General features: G+C 37.3%; 1 protein-coding gene across 5 annotated transcripts in view; it reads left to right on the forward strand.

Moving 5' to 3' along the window:
* The window catches only part of LOC110446628 (muscarinic acetylcholine receptor M4-like), a 162,270-nt gene that overhangs the window by 88,574 nt on the left and 49,048 nt on the right, over nucleotides 1–24,648 (forward strand). Inside the window, exon 1 of one of the 5 annotated variants that reach the window (XM_021491880.1) lies at nucleotides 19,067–19,143. The exons of 1 other annotated variant lie outside the window; for it this stretch is intronic. The gene's annotated coding sequence lies outside the window, so the exon portion shown is untranslated. Of the gene's footprint in view, nucleotides 1–19,066; nucleotides 19,144–20,907; nucleotides 21,089–23,265; nucleotides 24,148–24,648 lie in introns of those variants that run through there. 3 more of the 5 variants (XM_021491878.1, XM_021491875.1, XM_021491877.1) reach the window with 3 other exon arrangements.

The raw sequence follows: 24,648 nt of genomic DNA on the forward strand, positions 1-24,648 counted from the left end.
ATATCAGCAACGAACAGCAAAAAACGCTGAAGACAATGACTTATGCTGATCTGCAAAGATTTTCTTTGGTATCCTCTTTATACATTAGTGGGTGTAGAAAACACATTCTGTACTTTTATACGCCGTGTGGTATCCCGGTTTAATTCCGTAACAACCCTTACAGGGGGAAAGTGATGAAGGCAGGGTTAAATGTCAACGTACGTCAGCATGCATGTATGTCATAGAGATAATAGGACGGGATGCACGTGCACTAGTGTGTATACATGTATATCATATACAGGGGGAAGTGATCGTCATTCAACAAACCTCAGATAAGAAAGGTACATGTAACATGTACTACACGTGGTATCAAATGTCATTCATGAGATGCAATAAAACATAGGAAACGTAAAAACATTAAGCAGACAATTTCTTGAAAAGATATGAAAGTATGTTTGAAACCAAAATATCCCTTCACAAATAGTTTATAACTTCTTTCAATGTAGTTTCTTTAGTGACAGGATAGCATTGTGAAACGTTTTGAAATATGCTTTGCGCATGACTCATTCGACTGTCTGATGAAGAAGTGACATTCAAACGCATCATGCATTATAAACTGAATATGAAGACATATTTATGCATTTTTTGTCCATTCTCTAAACTGAGTGTACTTAACAACTGTTTTAGAGCAATGATGTTTACTTATAATAATATGTCTGTTCATGTAAGGCGGTCTGGGTGAAATTTTACATTTTCCTTGATTAAATGGTACAATATATATGTGAGTATGTTTGGGAAATGAAAACATCAGCGAAATAGCTGACGCTATCATTTTGTCAATGCCCTTTAGTGCTTAACCTTGGACAGAAGTTTCAAAATGAAACCATTGCCTGGTAAGGTGGGGTGGTAATTTCCGCACCGCCTGTGACTCCTGCATAACGTCTACCATAAAATCCTTGGAAGTCTCTTAGTCACAGACGATCCGAGGCAATATTAACTTTTCTTTTAATCAAAATATTGTTCTTAAATCTTGAATATGGAAATCGGACATCGATCTGGCCGTATGTATTCAAAGTAAATTTAAGCGTCTCCTGTAGGAAACCCTGTCTAATAGTTTAGTCAGTTTGATTGTTTGTTTTACAGCCCATCATTAATTTAGGCCATTCAATGCCAAGCAACACTGAATACAGAAGGAATAAATCAGACTTAAACGGTAAAATATTGAACACATGAATAAAGAATAGCAAACGAATTGGTTGTAAAACATATCACATTTATCTGTATAAATGAATTTATTGGATGACATGGAAACTGTATCAAGAATACTTTTTCCTATATGTTAGATTATCGAATTTTTCACATATTTCTTTAAAATCAGCACCCTCGATCATTTTTTGGTTAACAGGACGTTATCACTGTAAACTGAATACGAATCCCTTTTTTTTTTTTTTTTTTATCTTTGGTCACCGAACCATATCCCCGATTTGCGCTAATTTTAATTGCAGATGCCACGTGTTGCAGGGATATTTGTATGCATATCCGGTCATGTTTCTTTTTTAATGTCTTCATGTTTTGTTAGGATTCATATTTCCTTTCTTTTTTTCGGTGCATCACCAGTAGATAAGGTCAAACTTTGAAATCAGATCGATACTTGTGTGTCGACAATGTTCTTTTAAGTGTAATTCACTTCATGAATTCTCTACAGAAAAGGAAGATCAATTTCTATTCACACTAGCGCATCCCGGATCTAATACTAACATCAACATTTCATAACGCAAGCTCTCGCTTTCCGTAATTACCTATTAATGAATTACGTTTGTCTTTTTTTGAAATTCCAAACATATTTGAAGCCGGGTTTATGCAATCCTTTATCGCTTCCATTCGGTTACCTAAAACGTTATAATTAATATTTCATGAAAAATTATAAATATCCTGCTTAAAAAATATTTCCAGATTTTGTTGAATTTTGACATGCGAGTATCAAGCCTGATTATGCATATTAAATATTAATTACAGGTTCTTCTTTTAGAATTATCGAATTTTACGGCAAATGAAAATGAATCCCACAAGATATTTTGATAATAATTTGTCAATAGCATCCACCTACGTTTGGGAAATTATAAGTTAATACAGTTAGCTAACGTCCCTGGATAGATGTCTCAGGGCTAGTATTGATACCGTTTGCTGTTTGCATAATTCATCACTCATGAAAGCGTCGTATTCAGTCATATCCTGAAAAAGAGCAGGAAGATTTGCAAAATATCACACAAGCTTACATTCGATGAAAATAGTCGATTTTTAATAGCAACAGAGAGGCATTATTCTGTTGTATTATTCTACTTTAAGATCAGATGATTCGACTTATATGACGATTCTTAAAATATAAATGGTTCTTTTCCTGTTCTCGACGAAAAGGCCAAAATCGATCTGCTTTTGCAAATGCAGCACTTGTGATATTCATATTTCTTTTCTATTAACAATGAACGTAGGACACTTATATTTTCATTTGTCTTGGTGTAAGGAATCCTAGGGAGATAGCGCATATGTTTTTAGTGTGATGTGACATTGTGTGTCTGAGGGAAAGAGAGAAAGAGACGTTTGATTATAGTGACACTACACAATGGCTCTAAATCAACTGGGGATTTCACCAAACAGGAAATAAACAAAACAAGAGGCCAATGACCACAGAGGCTCGCACAACTTCGAATAGTTCGAAAAGTAAGTTGCTTGTACTAACGCCGTTGACGTTCCATCAAAAGACTGTCAAATTTCTAAATTTGCAACTCAATTACCACACATGTCTCTCTCCTACTAAAGGTACGGGCTATCTTTCATGACCCGTATTTTTAATGCGTAACATCTCGTTCTTGTTAATCTGCCATACGTTATAGCCCATATTTGATATTGACATTTTTTTCTCAACATATCCATAATTACCTTTATTATGCAAACACTTTCAAAAATATGACAACTCTTTAGGTGAATTGAAACAATTCATAACTTTCCGGTATTAAAATGACTGCCTATGACATTGCCTTGCAGGTTCAAAAAGGAATTTATCATAACAAAGAAATCAAACAAAAAGAACAATCTGTATTTACCTATTTATATACTTATATTGCAAATACAATACTCTACCAATAACTATTATGACTATTAGAAATTTAAAGATTTCTGTTAGAAAAGACTATATATGTTGCTTCAGTCCCAAAAATCATTAAATAAGCTCTCATTGCACCTTCAGTTCACTGTTTCATTAATTTTGAATACCTCCCTAATACCATAAATGTGGAAGATTTATTTGTATTTTGAATTGAAGTTGTCGTTGTTTTTAATGATAGTTTCCATGGTAACCAGTAAAAAAAATCATCAATTTGAATATTGAGTCAATTTGGTCAGGTTTTTTTTTTCTTTTTTTTTCTGGTTGAATCTATAAAGCAGATGTTGAATCAAACTTGATATCAGAGGCAAATGTATAGAAACTCACTATATGTTTTTAGGTTACACAATTTATTTTGTTCTATGCTTTTTTAAAAAACAACGATAGGGAAATTACGCAAAATTGATTGAATATTTCCCTTATTCATTCAAATTTAAACTTGTAACCATGACAACCATATTTTAAAATACACAAACTGTTTTTAATAACAGTATCGGGTTGTGAAAAAACAAAAGAAGAAAAATCCAAACAAAACAAATATATCATAAAAGATTGAGCTCGAGAGAAAAGCCGTGATTCGTAAAATACGTCGGACTTGTTGTAGTCGTATAAGTGTGCCGTCGACCTAAATCTGTCAGCCATGTGAGGCGGCGAGGATGGCTTACCGTTCTTGTCATCAGAATCATATCTGCTCTTGATGAAAACTCTCGCCATACTTCATTGGAAATGTTCGGTACAAACTGTTCAGTCGAGTCCAGCAGATATTGAATAGTGATCTCTAGAGACAAGATCTTCCGTGATAAAGACTGAACGCGCGCGTGACAGGGGCTCGATGTAAGATACAAAGAGTTGTTCTGATAAAGGTTTTGTCCACGACTATCAAGCATTTCGATATCAGATGACATTCAATTGAGTTCGCGAAATTGATGTAAATAACTTTATGCGGTGTAAGAAGAATAGTCAGACCGGTTTGTGGGTATGCTTGAAGAGGAATCTGTCGTTTTTTCATTATATTTTGTTGAAAAACTGAATGATTTTAGTTTTGTCGTCACACGGGAAGTCTTTTACATCGCATAACAAATCCGATTTGTTTTTCGTGTTGGTAAATATAGCATTCATCTGAAGTCGATGTGAACAAAATAAACTGCTCTTGAAATTAATAAACAAACATAAGTCAATGCAGTTTGTGGCACACAAGCAAAATAGATGCATGCATTTTCTTTTTATATTGCTGTTCATATACCTGATAATTTTAAAGCATTCAGTCGCCCAAATACTAAAAGGATATATTTTGTCGTTAGGTGTTATTTACAACACATTAGACAATGGATGTGTGTGCATTTCCGGAGTGACCAGTGTGTAAATGTCTGTCATAGCTTCTGAAACTTAAGTCCTGTAAGAAGGGCTAAATCCCCGGGACATAGCATCTACTTTTTGGTTAAAGACAAAATATTTACTTTCTCATTGCATGTATATAAATATGAAAAGTATGATAGGGGATCAACAATTACGGCAACTAAAATGCACAATTATCAATTTTGGTCAAGCTATGAAGTGATATCCAATTAATCAACCATTTTAATTTCTTAATGCTAATGGTCCATCGATAGCCAGCTGCGATAGGTTCACAATATTTAAAACAAACAATAACAAAGCATGACATAGCCGTCATTTCTAATACTTATAACGATATGTAAAAGATGAAATTAAAACATAGGTGACTTCACCTTTAAGATTTAGAAATGGATACAGTAGATGCAGTTGTGTTATGGGAAGACGCCGCTCAACGACAAAGCCGTCAAATAAACTCTAAAATCCCAAAACGCTCTTTAACCATGCTAAGGAAAAAACTATTTTTTCAATAAGATCAGCATCAACATGGAACAAACTACCTGAATATTCTATTTCAGCAAACAATGTTAACAAATGTTAAAAATGAACTAGACAATCACTGGAAAAACCAAGAACTTTTTTTAAGTTACAGAGCTGCAATCATGTAATTGTCAAATTATTTATATTATATGCATAAGAATACTTTGAATATTTTCAGTTTGGTATAGAAGGCTTATGTATAAGCTCTGAACCGGATATAAACTTACACAACTGTATCTTAGTATGCCAAAATGAAATACACTTAATCATGCATCTCTTGCGTCCTTCTAGGACTCAGCGGTGACGCTACGGGCCAAGTATTGTTTTATAGACAAATGCAATACACATGTTTCGTGTGTCATTATATTGGTGTTTTGAAAAATGGACAAACGTTACGAATATTCAAATGTAATAAAACCGAAGTAGCTGCAAGGTAATATATTCCGGAGTATGATTCGACAATCATTATGGAATTTGGTTATGAGGCAATATCCTGCAGATGGGGTTATTAAAATAGAGTTATTGAACAGATATCAGTGTAGACTGGCTATATGATAAATGTTTTGGCTGGGCATATTAGCTATTGCCGATAATCATATTGGTAGAGTTAAGACGGACTGTTTTCACAGACACTTCATTAGCAAGTATATATTCTTAATGCTATTTTGCCTTGATTGAATATGGCCTGCGGTTCCAAATGCTTTGTTATGAAATGGAGTTTTTAAAATAGCATGACTTTTTTTTCTAAATTTCGATGGAATCGTTTTAAAATCGAGACCTAATATATATATGTATGTTTACCGTATATACCTGCCATTCGTGTGGCTTCATAATGCACGAAGGCGTCTAACTTGCGTTTAGTTTAACAAAACAGAATGCACACTAACTTTTTTAAGACGTGGCGGTTCCTTTCAAAAGAATGAAAGATAGAGTTATATCCATGTATACAAATACATACGGTATGTTAGCATGTGTTTACTGTATTGGCGCGTGCACCAGTCTTTTTTTTTTTTTTACCGAGCGAGCTTCAATTTAACCCCGTCTGTGAGGTCCATATGTTTATTGTCTATAAGCGAAGAGTATTTAGACTTCAAACATGCATACTCGCTACTACTGGTAAGACATGAGTAACTAAAGCGCGCCAAGGCGGTGTTGACAGACACATACTGTTAACACATAGGCTGTTCTATGTCTGTTATATTTTAAGGTGTTCGAAACTAACAGAAAAATGATACTTTATTCAGAATTTAAGTCAGAATGACGTTTTCATTTCCTACGAATGGTCTCATTAGGAATCATATTCACGTTCTACCAAAAGGCCAATGTCGAAAAGGCATTGGCTTTTTTTCTCTTTTATTTGAAAGACCGTCCGGGGTGCCGTTTTAAGAAACGGTAAAATTACAAATATCCAAATGTGGAGTAATCATCATAAAATCAAGTTCTGTTTTATTTTTTTATGATTTTAACGGCTATTCACAGCTTTTAAATAATAAATCTCAAACTCTATTAGGAGCAATCATGATAGGATTTATAATGCTATACACAGCCTTTAAATGATTAATCTCACACTCTCTAGTAGGAGCAATCATGATATGATTTATAATCCTATACACAGCCTTTAAATGTTAAATCTCTCACTCTCTAGTAGGAGCAATCATGATATGATTTATACTGCTATACACAGCCTTTAAATGTTAAATCTCACACTCTCTAGTAGGAGCAATCATGATATGAGATACAATGCTATAGACAGCCTTTAAATGTTTAATCTCACACTCTTTAGTCGGAGCAATCATGATATGATTTATAATGCTATACACAGCATTTAAATGTTAAATCTCACACTCTCTAGAAGGAGCAATCATGATATGATTTACAATGCTATACCCAGCCTTTAAATGTTTAATCTCACACTCTTTAGTCGGAGCAATCATGATATGATTTATAATGCTATCCACAGCCTTTAAATGTTAAATCTCACACTCTCTAGAAGGAGCAATCATGATATGATTTACAATGCTATAGACAGCCTTTAAATGTTTAATCTCACACTCTCTAGTAGGAGCAATCATGATATGAGATACAATGCTATAGACAGCCTTTAAATGTTTAATCTCACACTCTTTAGTAGGAGCAATCATAATATGATTTATAATGCTATACACAGCCTTTAAATGTTAAATCTCACACTCTCTAGAAGGAGCAATCATGATATGATTTACAATGCTATGCACAGCCTTTAAATGTTTAATCTCACACTCTCTAGTAGGAGCAATCAAGATATGATTTATAATGCTATACACAGCATTTAAATGTTAAATCTCACACTCTCTAGTAGGAGCAATCAAGATATGATTTATAATGCTATACACAGCCTTTAAATGTTAAATCTCACACTCTCTAGAAGGAGCAATCATGATATGATTTACAATGCTATACCCAGCCTTTAAATGTTTAATCTCACACTCTCTAGCAGGAGCAATCATGATATGATTTACAATGCTATGCACAGCCTTTAAATGTTTAATCTCACACTCTCTAGAAGGAGCAATCATGATATGATTTACAATGCTATAGACAGCCTTTAAATGTTTAATCTCACACTCTTTAGTCGGAGCAATCATGATATGATTTATAATGCTATCCACAGCCTTTAAATGTTAAATCTCACACTCTCTAGTAGGAGCAATCATGATATGATTTACAATGCTATACAGCTTGGAAGGAAAGTTCGGACGTGATAACATTATCCTGTGAGCTCAATGTATGAATTGATTAATAAGAATTTCGCGTTATTTCAGATTTATCCAAGAAATGTGGTGAAAGTGTCAAACTCATATTGTCAGTTCGAACACTCTAGTAATTCATACGAAACACTTGCAATAATGGTTATACTCAATATTGGAAGAACCAAAATAGTAAATAAATGCCACACTTGTTCTTATATACAGTCAAGCCTGTTTGAATATCTAAATGTCTAAAGTCAGAGAAAGGAAGTAGAAAAATCTGTCTTCACCTTTGAAAATAGAAACACGGAGCAAGTACCAAAATGATTTGCCCTGTAATCTATCACTCTATCGTCTAAAAGTCATTGAATATATAAGCGGCCAGAAAGAGGCGTATCAAAATGAATATGGTCCAAGGAATATAAGAGTGTTGTCAAACGAGGTCTAAGGAGGTGGTGAACTTTCAGATAAATGAGGTCTGAGAAAAAGCGTCCAGATTGATGAGCTTTGTGAGACAAAAACGTTCAAACAAGATAAGTCCTAAATATAAACGTTATATCTATGAGGTTTGAAGTAGGAACTTTTAAATTGACGATGTCTGTGGTATAAAGGTTCAGTTAAGAGAGGTATGCAATGTAAACGTTCGGATAAGAGAGGTTTTGTAGATGAGAAAACAATTCGGATAAACGAGGTCAACGATAATAGTACTCTAATGAAATGATACATGAAGCTTCGTCTGATAGGGATCATAACGGCATTGTTCACGCATCTGTCTTGAATCTAGGCCATATACGGCGGTATAAACACGGACTCGTCTACAAACTCTGGTTCGCTATATATAATCCATACAAACGATGATTGGATTTTGACCGTGTATTGACATAATGCATTATATATTGATTACTTATAACCAGCTGATGATGAAAGCTTGTTAAAAACTTGAAACGCGTCGATCTACATCAGTTGATGTCTAAAGGGCCCCGGTTCCTTCCTCAAACAAACACAATGAACGCGTTGGTACCAGTTAACTTCAAATGAGAATCCTGCAAAGTCGTCATAGTAACAGCATTGGTGGGACCATGCGCCACTTCCTGTGTAACTTCCGGCCAATGATCTCCCTTGAATTACTCTGTGATGACTCCAACCGTGCCCGGTAATTCGTGTTGAAATCGCCCATTTGTAAATTATCGACCTTGAAATTCCTGATAAACGGCTGATCAGTGAAGCGATCTGTCATCATGATCGGTGGATATAGGCGATAATTGGTATCTACAATGAAAAGATGGAGATATAAAGTAGCCTAACAGGCGTCGGACCTCGCTGTATACTCAATGGGTGTATACAGTGTGATCTAGCTTGTTTCTCTGTTATAAGACCAATAAGAAGTCAGACCTAGCTCATAGAAGAGTCTTTACCTTCCTTTCTGTTTCAACAATACTTAAGACTAATTTGGATTTGAAATTTTTCACCAAAGACTTCCTAAAATGAAGAAAAGGTTGTATTAGGCAGTGTAATTCGTTTTAAGGATACCGTATCTATAACCAAATTTTTAAAAGGTACAATAAGCTGTTTGAAAATGTGAAGACATATGAAGCGTGAAACCAAACCTGTGGGCTGTATAAAGACATAGGAAGTGTGAAACCAAACCTGTGGGTTGTATAAATACATATGAAGCGTGAAACCAAACCTGTGGGTTGTATAAATACATATGAAGCGTCAGACCAAACCTGTGGGTTGTATAAAGACATATGAAGCGTCAGACCAAACATGTTGGTTGTATAAAGACATATGAAGCGTCAGACCAAACCTGTTGGTTGTATAAAGACAGATAAAGCGTCAGACCAAACCTGTGGGTTGTATAAAGACATATGAAGCGTCAGACCAAACCTGTGGGTTGTATAAAAACATATGAAGCGTCAGACCAAACCTGTGGGTTGAATAAAGACATATGAAGCGTCAGACCAAACCTGTGGGTTGTATGAAGACATATGAAGCGTCAGACCAAACATGTGGGTTGTATAAAGACATATGAAACGTCAGACCAAACCTGTGGGTTGTATAAAGACATATGAAGCGTCAGACCAAACCTGTGGGTTGTATACAGACATATAAAACGTCAGACCAAACCTGTGGGTTGTATACAGACATATAAAAAGTCAGACCAAACCTGTGGGTTGTATAAAGACATATGAAACGTCAGACCAAACCTGTGGGTTGTATAAAAACATATGAAACGTCAGACCAAACCTGTGTGTTGTATACAGACATATAAAACGTCAGACCAAACATGTAGGTTGTATAAAGACATATAAAGCGTTAGAGATAGCTTGTTTTCCTGTGGGTTTGTATGGTGAAATACGAGTGTTTTTTCTAAGTAAAAGGATGTTCCGGATAAATTCGTTCTGTTGACAAGTAAACTACTCAGCCGGGATATTTATCTGATTGGCTTCAACCTGCATTGAAGACTTGGGTTTCAACGTATATACATTTCTACAGTTCAATGTCTATCTTGATTAATTATTTAATTCACTAGGTGTAAGGTACAGAATTGTGGTGCCCAACATCCTTTCCTGGAATTTATCTTAAACGGTATTTTATTCAATAATGAGGCAATGCTAGTATATACGTGTTATTTCAAAGAAATTGGAAAACAAGCTTAGAGATAATATTTATTTCTTTACCAACATTTGATGTGATGAGACATCATAACAGTCGCCATACAAGGTGCATGATGCACTTAAACTTCAAGGTATTGTTTTTGCCTCTTAAGTTTAGTAGTATCCGTTATATCTTCTCTCTTTCTTCTGTTGTCTGGTTTTTGTTTGACTTAGATTTTGATTTCTTTTTGATGACGCAGTAAATACTTGTTTTACTTTTCCTATTCTTTTTGATAATATAATCGTAAAATTAATCCTTTGTGTGCGCGCATTATGACCGTGATGCTGTTCAGTTCAAGGACGACCGGGAACAAACCAATGGTTTAGTGTCGTGTCCGAATCAATAAAAGATAACATATGTCCGAATGGTCACTCGCGGTTCACAGCCTTCGTCCCTTTGTTGAAAACATATTTAATGCTTCACCTGGTGGTTAATACGGAGAAAAATATTTTATTATGATTTGTGCTTTGTACTAACCATCACAAACATTTTTGTCTGCATACTCGTGATTTTACAAACTATATCCAGATATGATTTGTGTATTGTTTTCAGTCGTCGTCGTCGTCGTCCTCCCCCTCCTTCCCTCTTCCGTTTTCTTCCTTTTTACCACCATACCAAACTATTTTCCAGTCTCCATCTGTTTTCTGTCCATTATTCCCCATAACGCATTTTTACCTCCTTCCTTCATCCACTATCCCAGTTTCTGATAACCTGTCAATTCCAACATCCTCTACATCTTCGTATCCTTCTCGTTCCCACCTCGAATGCAACTCGATATCTTTCCCGTTCCTAATCTCTCTTCGTTTCGATATCTTACCCGTTTCCAACGTCCTTTACATCTCGAGATCTTTGCAGTTTCAATATCCTCTGTATCTCGATATTCTGCCTGTTACCACCTTCTATATATCTCGATATGCTTCCCGTTCCCGCCTTCCTACATTAAATATCCCTCCTGTACCAACCTTCCCTACACCTCGATATCTTGCATGTTCCCACCTCTCCTACACCTCGATAGCTTGTCTGATCCCACCTCCTACACCTCGATAGCCTGCCTGTTCCCATCTCTCCTACACCTCGATAGCCTGGCTGTTCCCATCTCTCCTTCACATCGATAGCCTGCCTGTTCCCATCTCCCCTACACCTCGATAGCCTGTCTGATCCCATCTCTCCTACACCTGGATAGCCCGCCTGATACCATCTCTCCTACACCTGGATAGCCTGTCTGATCCCACCTCTCCTACACCTGGATAGCCTGTTTGATCCCATCTCTCATACACCTGGATAGCCTGTTTGATCCCATCTCTCCTACACCTGGATAGCCTGTCTGATCCCATCTCTCCTACACCTGGATAGCCTGCCAGTTCCAACCTCTTCTTCACCTCGATAGCCTGTCTGATCCCACCTCTCCTACACCTCGATATCCTGTCTGATCCCACCTCTCCTACACCTGGATAGCCTGTTTGATCCCATATCTCCTACACCTGGATAGCCTGTTTGATCCCATCTCCCCTACACCTCGATAGCCTGCCTGTTCCCATCTCTCCTAAACCTCGATAGCCTGCCTGTTCCCACCTTTCCCATCTCCCCTACACCTGGATAGCCTGTTTGATCCCATCTCCCCTACACCTGGATAGCCTGTTTGATCCCATCTCCCGAACACCTGGATAGCCTGTTTGATCCCATCTCCCCTACACCTGAATAGCCTGTTTGATCCAATCTCCCCTACACCTGGATAGCCTGTTTGATCCCATCTCTCCTACACCTGGATAGCCTGTTTGATCCCATCTCTCCTACACCTGGATAGCCTGTTTGATCCCATCTCTCCTACACCTGGATAGCCTGTTTGATCCCATCTCTCCTACACCTGGATAGCCTGTTTGATCCCATCTCTTCTACACCTGGATAGCCTGTTTGATCTCATCTCTCCTACACCTGGATAGCCTGTCTGATCCCATCTCTCCTACACCTGGATAGCCCGCCTGATACCATCTCTCCTACACCTGGATAGCCTGTCTGATCCCACCTCTCCTACACCTGGATAGCCTGTTTGATCCCATCTCTCATACACCTGGATAGCCTGTTTGATCCCATCTCTCCTACACCTGGATAGCCTGTCTGATCCCATCTCTCCTACACCTGGATAGCCTGCCTGATCCAACCTCTTCTTCACCTCGATAGCCTGTCTGATCCCACCTCTCCTACACCTCGATATCCTGTCTGATCCCACCTCTCCTACACCTGGATAGCCTGTTTGATCCCATATCTCCTACACCTGGATAGCCTGTTTGATCCCATCTCTCCTACACCTGGATAGCCTGTTTGATCCGATCTCTCTCCTACACCTAGATAGCCTGCCTGATCTTACCTGCCTACACCTTGATAGCCTATATATTCCTATTTTCAATACATAACCATATCGCACAACAACCTAGCTATAACCTGCACAATTATAGGAATATACGTATATACTAATACATCTCCATATCCTGCCTACCACCTCCCCCTCCTTCAATACATCTTGAATCTCGATTCCCCTTCCGAATATCACAACAAGCTATACCTACACTATCAAAGGAAAATATCTGTATGTATTTAGACCTACACTCAATCAGTCGATTCCACCATTACATAGGTTTAGCTGGTGATAACCATAGTTGTGGACCTAACTACATAAATTACGTAAGCAGTGCTTGCACGTCTGCCATGGCGCCGAGGGTCACCGAGGACGGATGTTTATTTCTGTCAATATATGTTTCAACGGAATGACAAATGTCTATTGCTATCAATAACCATGACTATTACTGATCGCAGTGTACTCAGTATGTGATATCGGGCCTAATCGCCGTCTGACATGTCCCGATTGAGTAAGGTAATGAAAAGTTATTACAGTGTGCACTGGAGATTATATTGGTTTGTTTACACGATAACTCATGCATTTTGTCTACAAGATAAAGTACAGTATTAATTAAGCGCGTATTAATTAATTATTCGAATGATTTTGTTTACAGGAATAACAATTTTGATTGCAAGAAATATTGTTTGTTTACAAGAAACAGACAGGTTGTGTATAGGGTTATAAGCAGGAACTTGTTTACAGTAAAGCGTATGTTTTCGTTTACTACGATAAACACGATGTTCTCTACAAGATTTATAGCTTGGTTTTGTTTACAATAAGTATAATTTTGTTCCTTTTTTCTTTTTCTTTATTTGGGTTCTACCTCATCGTCAGGTATTATGAAAACGGGTGCTACGTGCGGACTATACCAAAATAAAGGAGTAGGTAAATAACATCAGTGTTTGGTTTACAAGAAACAATATGAGTTTGGTTACAAAGCAGTCTGTGAACATGTTATACATAGTATACGGCCTACAGATATACACAGTCCATGGCCTACAGATAGCTTTCATATAATATGCATATACGTGGCTTACCAGATATTAAAAGTAAATGGTCTACATGATGTGTACCAAGTACACGACCTACATCATATATACATAATACATGGCCTACATGACATGTACATAGTACATGGCCTACATGACATGTACATAGTACATGGCCTACATGATATGTACAAAGTACATGGCCTACATCACATATACATAATACATGGCCTACATGATATGTACAAAGTACATTGCCTGCATCACATATACATAGTACATGGCCTAAACACAGTACATGGACTGCATTATATACGTACAAATGTAGTTCATGGCCTACAGTATATGCATAGTACATTGCCTGCATAATACATTGTACTCATATTGGATTATCTTAACAGGAAATTATGAAACATGTGAACAATATCGCGAAACAGTTCAACTAGTACTCATCCAACGATAAACATTGTATTCAAATATGCACGGTATTTTTTACTGTGTACCCCCATGCTATTATCAAACAACCTATTTCATAATGATTAAACTCTTTTATTCGTTTTTAAAGAAATACCAAAACTATTTTATACAAACCAATATAAATGCAACACAGCAAAACAGTATTGACTTATAGAAAACAATTCAATCTCAGAGAAGTGCAATAAAGCAGATATATAGCGTTACTCGTGAATATTCATGACGTACTTTTAACGCCCGTAATAGGTAGCAAAACGCCACCTCTCGCTCCATATTGTACGCTACAACCCATCACAGCCTTTCTGAGATTTTTTTATATTCGCACCGAATGACCCGGTTGACATTTAGAAGATTGAACCTAGCGTGGTCCAATAAGTCTCCATTTGACGGGAATCTGTAGCCGGTCGTCCGCAGTGCCCAATGCTTGCGCAATCAATGAATTCAAGCCTATTCCTACCACATTATTTCAAACTCGGCACAATCTGGTAATGCACGTGTAAAACATGTAACAAGCAAAACCTGCCTTCGTGATAGGTAAAGTACGAATTAGAAATGTGAAAATGGTTACCTTCCGTATCATGAAAATATGTATAACAATATATACGTCTGGTACATCTGTACTGACGACCGCATAACACAAGGAACATTAATATACAGAAAACACGTTCAGAGGTTTCGCAAATATAAAGTTATGTAAGCTGTACAGCTCATACTGTAGTTCATGTGGTGCTAGGCAAAACCTGTATAAACGAACTTACATTCCGTGATCTACAACGAAATGAATTCATCTTATGGAATGTGTTTAACGAAATATACATTTCATGTGTTATATATATCACGAAATTAAAACATTGAAAACTATGTTTGAAACACACTACAGTGACTTTCATTTCATGGATGAAAATGAAATTAATTCATCAATAAATGTAGAGAAAATCTTTTCATTCCAGGGCATCCAAACTCAGTCAGTATAGAGTTCTATTCACATGGTAGAGGATTATACACGTGATAAGAAATTATCATGACACATATAACGATAGTTGATTATGTCTTAAAATAAACAGAAACTATATTCATGGCATCATGAATACATCAGGACAAAATCAAAAATCCAAGACAGAAATCAAACGAATCAGACACAGATCCACATCTGCTTTCATCTAGCCATGTATATTTCGGGAATTTTAATGACACCTTTTACTTTTTCTTATTTACGAGTTTATTTTCTGATAATTGGTTTAAATAAAACCAATATAGTTTAGCATATGCAAAACGTCAATGGACTAGATAAGATATATTCTAATACAAATATAGATGGTGACGTTTGACCTTCAATGAATCGTATCGATCCAGCTCGGTTCTCATTAGTATAGCACTGCGGGGGTCTCGAGCTAACTTACTACAATGTAAGATAAAAATGTATAACTAGTAACTTCACAAGACCATTAGAACGTCTTGGTAATCCTGAACGGTTTTCATTTTGGCGTGGCACATTAAATACTCACAGGTGTTCATCATTGATCATTGCTAACGTAAGCTCGTCCTGACGAAATAGAAACATATGGCATTGTTTCCCAGGCTGATTCACATCGCGCAATTTTTCAATTTGAATCTCATAAAATGTTTTGCGATCATAAAATGTCGAAAGGGATGTGAAGCGCTACTCCTCAAGACCTGATCTTCAAGAATGTGTTTTTTATTGTCTACCATGATCAGAGATTTGTTCCTTGAGTCTAAAGACCACTGGTGACCTAGATTCCTTCATGGAGTTGACGAGAGACATCATTACGGGTGACAGATTCCGTGACTTACACGTTAGAACCCTTGCGGTGATGATGACTTCGCGCCCACTTTTTTCCGTAAGGGTATTTCCCTGTGCTGTCTCCTCAGTTCCTGTTAATGTCTTTTCATGTCGTCAGTTGTATTCTTGGGTTTTGACCTTGTGTGTTGAGACTGTGGTGCTTATGTACTTTTAGTCCGAGTGTGCATAACAGGGTGATAAGGATGAATTAATAGCACGTTGGGCTATTCCATTACAAGAACAGGGTATCCAGAAGATGGGTCGCGAAGGTATTGCTGTTTCACCTCGGACTTTTAACTGATTGGTCTATTGCCATGACTTAGGAACCCCCTAAACCCCATTTAATGGTAAAAAGGAATTCGTTGATTGTCACAAACGACAAAATAAGATAATATATTTTTTTTTAATTATGTTCAATATTAACTAAGTTTTCTCAATGTGACGTACATGTATAGTAATACAATTAAACTTAAATGTGTGAAAATCTTTATTCAAACATAAACCATAATGATGAAAGTATGGCAAATTCTTATAAAAGTACATATTTACAAAAATCACTTGCAATAGTACAATTAAGAAGAATAAGACCAGGTGTTTCAGCAGGGTAAGCGCCTTCTGCTTTATCGACAACACCCGTTATGCAAATCCAGGTTTAACCAAAGTAATGTCACGTTCTGTCAGTGAAGAATTGGTCGAACAACGAACTTAGTTAAAATGCGTTTTATTTCTGACCTCCGTTTGTTCCCGTTAAGGTATAAAATACAGAAAAAAAGGGAATTATTTACACGTGTTGACTGTTATATAAATCGGTACATCAGCTCGTCCTTGAATCCGTTAAAGTACACATATGTAAAACCGCGTGGCACACACGCATGCTTGTAATGGTTAATTTCGTAATGGTTAATGCATTCATCTGTATTTACTGCCAAAATAGACCAGCTAATGCAAATATTGAATGTGGACACAACACCGGATCACAAAATCAAAACTTTCGATTAAACAAAAAATACACATTAAGAGACGAAATCAAGCTTCTTCACGCGAGAGCAACAAGCACATTTCAATTTGCTGTTTAAATAATTACACTGCGATCTTCATACGAATGCGCCTCTTTTATATCATTCATAAACATAATGTTGATTTTTCGTGTACTTACTACTGCGTCCCGCCAGGAAAAGGCGTGTTCGATTCAAGGTATGGTACATAGTGTAAATATATATATATATATATATTTATAACCATATGGGTTGATATTTAATGTGTTCATGTACTGGAATGCTAGGTCGGGTTAATGGGGTCAAATGAACTCTCAAAACGGGCAGCGTTTCTATGGAGTATACTTGGTGTATTACGGTTTAAGAAGTCAATTTTGAATTAAGCCAATCCCCGGGGGTCATTAAATAACAAAAACTACATTAGCATAAATCTCCTGAAGCGAATCAATCATCCTTTGTACTCTTACAGGGTGATGATATGAGTATATATCAAAACTTTGAACAAAATAATTATATCATTAGTCGCGATACGACTTAATAATGCATATTTCGCCTGCTTTTAGCGCAAAGGGACCAACGCATTGTCACCTTATGCCATTCACCACATAAAATAAACATGTGTTTCTCGTACATTTGTACAGAGAACATCATAAAACATATAAATAGATGATCGTGTTTATTTTATACCAATGATAACTGTAAACGTCCAGATTATGTTTAAATGATGGACTTTGAAATATTTGAGAAAAAGTTACAAGACAAAAACTGCGTTTCTCATGAAAAAGCTGACCATGCAGTCTAAAATGAAATCCAGTGTACTCATGAACCAAGCTGTCTGAAAGATAACTGTTATTTACTGCTGAACACGTAAGAGCTACGTACGTTCTCACTACAGATTTATGAATCTATTATTTCAATTTTGATATTGACCTGTTTAATACTCGTGGACAACATATATTGTGCGTTGTTTACAAATATATTTCGTCAATACATCATGCCAATAAGCATATAACACATTATCACATTGAATACACGCTACAATCTGAACGATTTGTGTTTTGAAACGATCGCCTGTTCGACTGATGAGTGGTCATATAGTTTGATTAAGTGATCAGACAGTCTATATTCCGTCTTTGCGTATTGCAGAGTTATCTTCTCTTGGGGGCAGGGATTGATTGTTACGTCACTTGTTTGTGATAGTAACGTCATCAACTTTTGAGAAAACGACGTAATTTTCTCACACAAACCAATGACGTAACAATCAATACCTGCTCACAAGAGAAGATAACTCTGCAATACGCAAAGACGGAATATAGTATTCGTCTGCTGGATTACCAAACTACTCGGTAGTGAGGCGGACGTAAAACCACTCAAACAAACATACAAACAACTTTATAGTACATATATGATGTTATCGAATTGCATCTATTACGAGTGATAATAAAACAGTGGACTATCGCTTTTCCGATATCAATTTTGAGGCTATCCAGGTGTAGGAGAGATGGGATCAGACAGGCTATCCAGGTGTAGGAGATATGGGATCAAACAGGATATCCAGGTGTAGGAGAGATGGGATCAGACAGGCTATCCAGGTGTAGGAGAGATGGGATCAGACAGGCTATCCAGGTGTAGGAGAGATGGGATCAAACAGGATATCCAGGTGTAGGAGAGATGGGATCAGACAGGCTATCCAGGTGTAGGAGAGATGGGATCAAACAGGCTATCCAGGTGTAGGAGAGATGGGATCAGACAGGCTATCCAGGTGTAGGAGAGATGGGAACATGCAAGATATCGAGGTGTAGGGAAGGTTGGTACAGGAAGGATATTTAATGTTGGAAGTCGGGAACGGGAAGCATATCGATATATATAGAAGGTGGTAACAGGCAGGATATCGAGATACAGAGGATATTGAAACTGCAAAGAGCTCGAGATGTAAAGGACGATGGAAACGGGTAAGATATCGAAATGAAGAGAGATTAGGAACGGGAAAGATATCGAGTTGCATTCGAGGTGGGAACGAGAAGGATACGAAGATGTAGAGGATGTTGGAATTGACAGGTTATCAGAAACTGGGAGAGTGGATTAAGGAAGGAGGTAAGTTCTACGCACCTGCTTCTCCGTTTGAATAGTAGTATAATCAATTTGGATTTTATACTTTTTGGTCCCTGTCATCACTGATGAGTCCCAGAAGGACGGAGCAGCAGTATGATGCAGTGTAACGTTTTTTTGTTATGCTTATTGTATCTATTTTAAAGATGCAATCACCGGTGTTGTGTTTAACATTAATCGTTAAAGAATTACTTTTTGTAAACGTTATAATAAATTGTCTCAAAACCTTGTGGATTATTAAGGTCCATTTTGATCGTCTATTTATAGTAAGTTTGCACCTTTGTTACTATAAAGAACTAATGTGCAAGTTATTACCTGCACGTTTTAATGGACCTGCGTTGATGTGTCTTGGGACTGCAGAGCAGTTCTACTGCTTTGTACTAATGTCTGTTTACATGGGGAAGAGATGTCATTGTCGGTAATGTAAACAGTGTTTATTGCCTGTGGTTCATGAGTGTACACAGTGACAAACGCGTTCATTGTATATATGTATCTATCCAGCTAGCAGCAAACGGCTGATTGTCGTTAAGGGAGAAATCACATGCGATATTCAATTGAAAACGACAATGATGAATTATAACACGATTCGGATACAAAAATATTTTATTTTTTAAAATACATTTGAGTGGTGTTTTTTTTTAACTGATTTGCTAAATTGGAGAAATTATGTTTGATTTTCAGAACCAATAATAGCTACCTAATGATGCATTCAGGTGAAATACGTGAATATATAATGTTTTATAGAAATCGAGACAGAAAAAGCACATACCTTAGCCATAAAAACAGTCACCAATGGATACAAAAACGCTATTTTTATCATACATTAAACAATGTTGGTGGAAAGGTAGCGAAGCGGATGGCGCACTCTCTTTTCACTAAGAGAGCCGGGGCTCGATTCCCAGATCAGAAGTGAAGAGGTATTGAGCCATTATTAGACCACGTGAGTTTTGTCTACCTACTGCAGTTCATTTGTTCGCTTCAATTCGGCCAAGCAAGAGTGATTAATGAAAGTTGTTTCATAATTTTGGTAAAATGAATACATTTCCTCTTTGAAATATCTTAACGCAAAAAAGCTTAATAGACATTTAGGTCGGTTATATACATTTTCCACAAATAAGCCTTTTTTTCTTTCGCGGGGATACCTATTGTGTTTCCTTTTGCTTTCAAAGCCTACTCAGTTCCCGCAGCCCAATAACATAATAAAATGAACGATCAACGCTTTTCCAAAATCAAACCCTATCTTATATCTAGGCCACGTCATTTTATAAGAAAGTTAAAATGTATTTCGTTACATTAAACATGGAAGAATAGATATAATCAACGCAATTTTGTATATAATGCTTGAATATATATGTAATACGAGTGTTGTAATTGATTGAGATGTAATGAACGAAGGCCGTTGATGAAGGAGTTTATTATTTTTCAACTTTTTCTGCGTCATTTTGGATTCCTCAGGTACTCATTACACCCTAACACAACCACAAATGTTGATTATTTCTTAATTAGTCATACGAAGTCAGTCCTACCTGTGATGACATCATTGAGTGATCGATAAGAGGTACAGGTATACCGAGTACGTTTAAACTGGTATATTAAATGATTACATAATACGGTACGCGCAGGTGTGGTAACGTATAATTCACTCCCTTCGCGCGCTTTTATCGTGTGAATCATGCGGTACACCCAAACGATTCACTAGAACTGACGAAGAAAATCACCTCACTGTTGTTGAGATATGATATACTCCAAGACCCCGTCTCTCTCGAGAGGCGATGAACCATCTCCCAAACAGGTGTGAAAGGGGGAGCGGGGAATGTGTACCTTAAATCAAGTTAAAAGTTGTCTTACGTGCTAAAGCTAGCAGCTTCGACACATGTTTGATTGGTCAGTTACGGAGACATCTGGAGGAAGTCATTGCCATCGGCAAAACGTGAGTTGTACTAATTTTACCGGCGTTTCTACTGTTAATTCATACTGGCTCTTATATGCTAGGTTTTGGTTGCATCGGCTATTCTCCCACATACAGAAACTACAGAGTGACTATAGGGACGCACGTGACCACGAGCGACGATATACATGATAAGTTAAACATATTACGTTATCAGCATCAAGGCTGATATGCATTGTTTCAATGATATTGAATTGCGTTCATGTATTCATGAATGCAAATAGAATGTAGATAACCTTGAATGCTTACGCAAGTCACATCCAAAACGCGTGAAGTTGAACATGCGATCAAATATCCCTACAGAGAATGTTTATTAACCAAACCATCTAGCACTTGGCAGGGACCTTAGAGCATGAGATATATTATTCACGACAGGCCCGCTGAAGTATGTACAATAACTGTGTAAATGTGGCTATCGACACCCAACAATGCGGTGGTAAATAATGTTTAGAAATCGTTGTATACATGTACATAAAGCAGTGAAATAATTTAGTTAAAAAAATAAATATTTTCTGTTTCTAAATTGAAAAAAATAAAGTATGTGGTAGTAAATATAACACATATTCAGCTTTCGATATTTTTTAAAATGTTTTTGTCTGGCTTGTAAAACAGCAACGAGTGACCAATGGTATTTGCGAAAAAATCTGTTTTACTGTTTAAACTTCATCAAACCAATAGTTTCCATGGCCATTTCAATCTTTCATATCATTGTGTGATACAGATTATTTTGAATCATCTGATACAGTGACATCTATCTGCACCTTACTCCGGTGTCACCATATGCCCTGTAGTTTGTTGCTAGGGTGACAGCGTCACCTTATGACCTGCAGTTTGTTTCGAAGAGACAGCGTCACCATAGACCTGTAGCTGGTTGCTAAGGTAGTGTCACCTTACGACCTGTAGTTTGTTGCTAAGGTAACCGAGTCACCTGATGGTCTGTAGTCTGTTTTAAGGTGACACCGTCACCATGTGACCTGTAGTTTGTTTCGAAGGAGACAGCGTCACAATATGACTAGTGGTGTGTTTCTAAGGAGACATTGTCACCATATAAACTGCTGTTGTTTTCGTTTTGAGCCGCGGTGGCCAAGTGGCTAAATAGTCCTTCACCATGGGGTCTCGGATTCCAGATCAACGTGGATCAGTCGCCATGTTCTGGCCTTAGGTCGGTGGGTTTTCTCCGGGAACTCCGGCTTTTCTCCACCACCAAAATCTGGCACGTCCTTGAATGATCATAGCTGTTAATAGGACGTTAAACACAAACAAACTAAATTGTTGCTAAAGAAACAGTGTCACCATATGACCTGTAGTTTGTTCCTAAGGGCACAGGGTCACCGTATGATCTGTTATTTGTTTCTAAGGAGACATTGTCACCATTTAATCCATCATTTTGTTGCTACGTAAAACCCCCGATAAAAATCCACATGGAGAATGTCTTATCCATTACTCCATTGTTATCCTTCTAAAGGTGTCTCCCCCTAACACATGTCGTCTTCCATTGTCATATAACGAGTTTAAACGAGCTCACATTATCACTTGAATACACTACAAGATATTCATACAATGGTCTTTTGTATGCGTGTCCTCTTTCCACTCAAATGTCTTTAGCACAGGTGGTTATGTGTCCGAGCAACTAGTTTAAAATAAACCTATATGTAATCCTTGCCCAACATTGACAGCAGGTGCTGAGGAACATTTCTCTATAGCACGCATTTAATACAAATGTGCTATACATTTTTAACATATTTCATTATAAAAAGGCACAGAGGGATTGGGCCAAACTTAATCGTCCCGGCATGTATCAAATAATGAGTATGCGTATTAATTGTAAATGTACCTGTGTATGTATATATCTCCGAGAAAGGATGAGGTTATTCCAGTATACAGGTCTAGGTCGTTATCTAGGATACACGGAACCGCTCTAGCGCCTTTTGCTAATTAGTGTGTGCTAATAAACCGATATGTAGTTCTCCTAATGAATGACATGAAATTCAGTCTATTCCAAATCCACGGTCAATGAGTATGATCTTACTCCAAGATTACAAAACTGTAGCGCATTATAATTAACTGTTATATAGTATATAGCCACTGTATACACGTTCACACACACACATATATATAGCCCTACTCGAACTAGCGAGACCAGCCAGTCGTAGCACTGACTTTCCAGCTGAACGGGTCGGTGTGATACTGCAGTGGATATTGGTGTGGAATTGATCTCGCTTCAGTGGCTGTTCGGCGTGTATCCTAGAACGCCGGCCACTAGGCAGAGACACTGTCGCACGCGAGGAGGTTTAAACTTGGTCCTAGTGATAACGTCAGTGGTTGTCACTAGTACCGTCCCCGTTAACATATAGAGTACCACTAAGGCCGAACTTCTACATAAGTGGATTATCGTCGTTGGAGACAATTTGCTTACACAATGTGGCACATTTCCGATAGTTTAGGGACAGGTCTATTTGAGTGGATTTGTGAAACATAATACATTATTTCGTGGAATATTTAAAAAGCAAAAATGGATTTATTACTGCAACGGAACTATGATGGTTTCCGATGAATGAATGGCTATACAATTAGCAGACTCGTGGGACATGTAAATAGGATTCTGTGGACAGAGTACCAACACTTTAACCGTTTTAATCATTGGAACACAACTGCTTTTATCCGAAACAAGAATCTCCTAGACAGGAATTGTGAATGTATTTCTTATACATAGGCAGTGGAGATAGCTGATATCGGAAGTCAATGTGAGCAAGGTGAGTGCCGACTTTGTAATACACCTTGAATGAAAGCAATTGGTTACTCCATGGATGTACAACGTTTCCAGTCGAAAGCTCCCAGCTTCGTTTCCCTTAGAAGTCTGTGTATAGTACTAACCAGGGATTTTAAAATCGACCGACAACAATATTTGGAAAGGCAACGATAGATGATGACAGAATCATGCAAATTATTGTGAATGATATCTTAAACAGGCATAGTGCCCCTCTAATTCATTGCTGTTTCTGCAAAGTACCAAAGTTACCTGGCTATATATCTATATAAAGGTGAGTAATTTTGTTTTAAAAGCATTATTGCTGTTAGATTTGAAAAATGAACAACAGTGAAAAACTAAGCTCGAGAAATGAAAAGAATGAATCAAAATATTGTTTTTGCTTGAAACAAATTCTCCTGTTATTCGCGGCGTGTATTTCTGAGAGTCTGATCGCGCGCGTGCAACGCACTAGGATTAAATTTTCTTTTATGTCACATCATTAAATACAAAACATGGCGGACCGAGTACGTCCTATAGAAGGAGATTGGAAATCCTTATTGATGGATAGCACTATGCACTAGGGAATGCGGTCTCATTATTAGTCAGTTGTCAAGCGTATTACATCAGAAGACTTTGGCGATGGCCAGTTCACTGGGTATTACACCCCATGTTGACCCATACCTAGGCTATTGGCCTGAGGATTTCCCCAATAATTAACGTCATGACACGGTCTTTAATTACCATAGATAGATGAGTAGAGATACGGGCTATTACTTGGCGTAGTCTATGATGG

The sequence above is a fragment of the Mizuhopecten yessoensis genome, unplaced genomic scaffold (assembly GCF_002113885.1).
Source record: "Mizuhopecten yessoensis strain PY_sf001 unplaced genomic scaffold, ASM211388v2 scaffold2891, whole genome shotgun sequence".
NCBI classification, from domain to species: domain Eukaryota; kingdom Metazoa; phylum Mollusca; class Bivalvia; order Pectinida; family Pectinidae; genus Mizuhopecten; species Mizuhopecten yessoensis.